Below are 3998 nucleotides of genomic sequence, written 5' to 3'. Positions count from 1 at the left end.
TTCAAACCACAAGTGATTAAACAACTCAAACTATACTGTTCAAGCAACATAGCCACAGTTTTTTTTATTTATTAACATCTCTTTAATCACCATAAAAATCTACGGTATAATTTATAAGGTTTCCTTTTTGAAGAAAAAAAAAATAGTAATAATAATAATAATAAAAATATATTTACATCGTTTTCGTTTTTCCTTTATGTACTAATAAAAAGGGGAAAAAATGTGTGTCAGAAGGGGAGCTACAGTGAAAGTGGGGGCGGTACGATGGCGTAAGGTGAAAATAGGAATCACCTCGAAAGAGAGACTAAGGGTCAGTGTAGACCGAGACTAAAAAATCTTAAGGACGGACTTGAGTTGAGAGTAATAAGGACTAAAGTATACTAAGAAAAAATTAAGGATAAAATAAAAATTCTATCTATATATCTGGTCCTAGTCTAGAGAGGGTCTTGGAGGCAGGAATCACCCGCCAGGGAATTGCGAAAATTAACTGGATGGACTAAATGGACTAAATCGGGGTGCCTCCGAGGAGGATTCCCCGAAAAAATAAACAAAAATTCCAAGAGTTGAAAGTCCAAAATATAAAAGGAAATTGAGGTTGGATGTCAGATTGGATAAAGATGAGAGAAAGAAGGGAATTGCTTGCAAAATGATTGAGGAGAATTGAATATAGATACACGTAGCCTAAGTTGTCAAACAGAAAGAAAACAGTAAAAAATTATATATATCTTGTAAGCATAGTGGTTTAACTCATACATGTATTCTTTTTATAAGCATAGAAAAATCTGAAAACAGGCTCAGAGATACTCAGGTTCAAAGCTTAATAAGGCTGAAAAATGCTTGATTGAGGGGATGGTTAAATCTAAAACACAAATTTAGGGAAATACTAAAATCCGCAAAATTCCAGCCAAAATCAGGAAAAAAACATTTTTCGTAGGCTCAAGTAATGTTTGCCATATGCCTAATTTTTCCCCATATCTGAGCCTAGATATGCTTATAAGTGCAATGCTTATAAAAAATATCCATATTTTCAAGTTAAATCACGCAAACGAGAGTGTCGAAGTGGATCATTGTCTTAACCGATGAATTCTTCATCAAATTTAAGGCGGTCGTTATCCAGTGATGTGAGCACTGTTCTAGTTTTAAGAAAAAGGGGAAATAACTTTTATATTTTTGTAAACATTCGAAAACCTCCTTTTTTTCTTTTGTTTAAAAAGAAAACATTGCAGTGTAATTTTTCTTTGTAACGTAGAATTTCTTTGTTTTTATTATATAGTAAAAAAAAGTCTCTGACACAGGACTTGAGAGAGAAAAGAATAAGGGGACAAAAGTCTCCCCCGCCGAAGTGTGCAAAAAGTGGTAATAGTGCAATTACCGATTAATCACACTCCTCTAAACAAATCAGATTCGAGTAATTTTGCACGGCTGACGATTATTGCTTCAATTTTCATTTCAAATATGATTTAAAAATAAAATTGAAAAGCAAAACATAATGGCAGCGCTCGGCCACCATACAGGTCGAAATCATATTTGACATGTGCCGACCAATCCGGATTCTATTCAGCGCGTAATCAACGCAGAAAAAAGTAACCGTAACGACAATCCAAGATCTTGGATTAAGTTCAAAGTTGATATTTCTATTACCGTCGTTGAAAACACAACTTAAAAGTGTCACCAATGCTTTTTTAAAAGAGTCAGTGAGGGAGAATCATAACATAAAGTCTGCCTAATATTTCGATTCAATTAAAGTAATATTTCCATAATGGGTAATACTAAAATACGTAACCAGCCACAACCACCCAGAAAAAGGTACAACCAGCTAGAAAAAAGGTAAAACCACCCAGAAAAAGGTACAACCACCCAGAAAAAAGGTACAACCAGCCAGAAAAAGGTACAACCAGCCAGAAAAAAGGTACAACCACCCACAACCAGCCACAGCCACCCAGAAAAAGGTACAACCACCCACAACCAGCCCAAGCCACCCACAACCAGCCACAGCCACCCAGAAAAAGATACAACCACCCACAAACCCCCAGAAAAAGGTACAACCACCCAGAAAAAAGGTACAACCACCCACAACCGGCCAGAAAAAGGTACAACCAGCCAGAAAAAAGGTACAACCACCCACAGCCACCCAGAAAAAGATACAACCACCCACAAACCCCCAGAAAAAGGTACAGCCAGCCAGAAAAAAGGTACAACCACCCACAACCACCCAGAAAAAGGTAAAACCAGCCAGAAAAAATGTACAACCAGCCAGAAAAAAGTTACAACCACCCACAACCACCCAGGAAAAAAGGTAAAATCAGCCACAACTAGCCACAACCACCCGGAAAAAGGTACAACCACCCACAAACCCCCAGAAAAAGGTACGACCAGCCAGGAAAAAGATACAAACACCCACGACCAGTCAGGAAAAAGGTACAACCACCCACAAGCCAAATTTAAAGACTGATACCGTAACATTTTTCAAATCAACGTTTTTCCTTGATCTTTGATTTCAAAGATTGAGAAAGTTCCATATTCAGCCCTTATTATATCAAAAGGTTCTGTAATGATTAATCTATTTGACAAAAAAGGTAAATTTTTCTTTTCTGTATGAAAATGTAAAGATGCAATTGTTAGAATATCACACGTTAATTTACACAAATAGAAATAAAGGTGAGATAAAACACTTAGTACTAAAATAAAACATTACTCTAAATGATAATCGATACTATTTTCTAAAGCCATTAAAAAATTCTAGATTTCATATCCTTGCAACACAAAAATGATTTCCACAAAAATTACTTCCCTTAATATTTGAACTAAAGTCTATTTCGAAAAATTGCATCGCGCAGAATTGATGTTGAGCTTTTTGTCATCTCAAAAATGAAGTTGTTTCATTGTTTTTCGCGCGAGTTCTATTTTCTGCCAATCAAATTTTGTCACGCATTTAAAAGATTCGAAAATGTTTGCAATCAAAACATTGAACTCATTTGTGAGTTTGGTTTTGAGAAGAAAACATTTTCTAAAAATTGAACCTAAAATATTGTGATCTTATTCATATTTTGAAAAGACTATGAGTTTCAGAAAGTTATAAAATTAATTACATTGAGATATGGCTGTAAGAGGTATGTATAGAAATTGAATGCATTGTTTGCTTCAATATTTACGACAGACTTTCCTCGCTTCGAAATTCAGTTTTTAATTTTGTTTTTATCAATGGTGATTCATTTTTTGGACATAAAAAACTCCCAAGGATAACCAGTAAGCTTTATTTATTTGGAGGTAAAAAATGCTAAAGAAAATTAAAAGAGAAAAGTCGAAAGAATTTGTCTTAATTGAAACATATATTTATACACCGTTGAAAAGAGAAAGGGCTCAGCTTTCTTTCTAGAGGGGTGGGAAATTAAAAGCTACTCAATTTGTATCTTTCCTGCTCTCTTAAAATTTGTCAAATTTTCAAAAAGATATAAAAAAGTAACCTTTACATTATGGCTTCAAACTTTTTTTACAAACTTACAAATCTAAGCAAGTTTACTATTTCTTAAAAGAGGACAGATTAAGTGATTCAAAAATATCAAATTTATGTCTCAAAACGTTATACAAAGGAAGCAGTGTAATAAAAAAGGAGAGGGAAAAATAAAGAAATTTGTAACTTCTATTTTTTTGACGTCAAAAATCTACGTCAAAACCTCCGGATTTGTTTCATGTCAAAAATTGCAACGTTAATTCTGCGCGATGGACAGTTTGCAAACTTCAATACATTTTTCTTGAAGGGAAAGAATACAACTACAAGTAATACTTCGTTGAGAAGAACTGAGCTCGCTCAAAAGTGTTTTCTTTTCAGGTTTTTCATATCCTTTATTTCGCAAAAATGGCTTCTGGATTCTTCAAAAAAATGGCTTCTGATCCCAGAAAGGTATAAACAATCTGAAAACATATTTGAAATCAGCGATTTAAATGCTGATATCTTAAGCAATCTTTTTCAAAGGACCTTGAAATTTTTATGGCCTCTT

Source organism: Clytia hemisphaerica, unplaced genomic scaffold (genome assembly GCF_902728285.1).
Source record: "Clytia hemisphaerica strain Z4C2 unplaced genomic scaffold, Clytia hemisphaerica genome assembly, whole genome shotgun sequence".
NCBI classification, from domain to species: Eukaryota; Metazoa; Cnidaria; class Hydrozoa; order Leptothecata; family Clytiidae; genus Clytia; species Clytia hemisphaerica.
Note: the sequence above shows the minus strand (reverse complement) of the source record.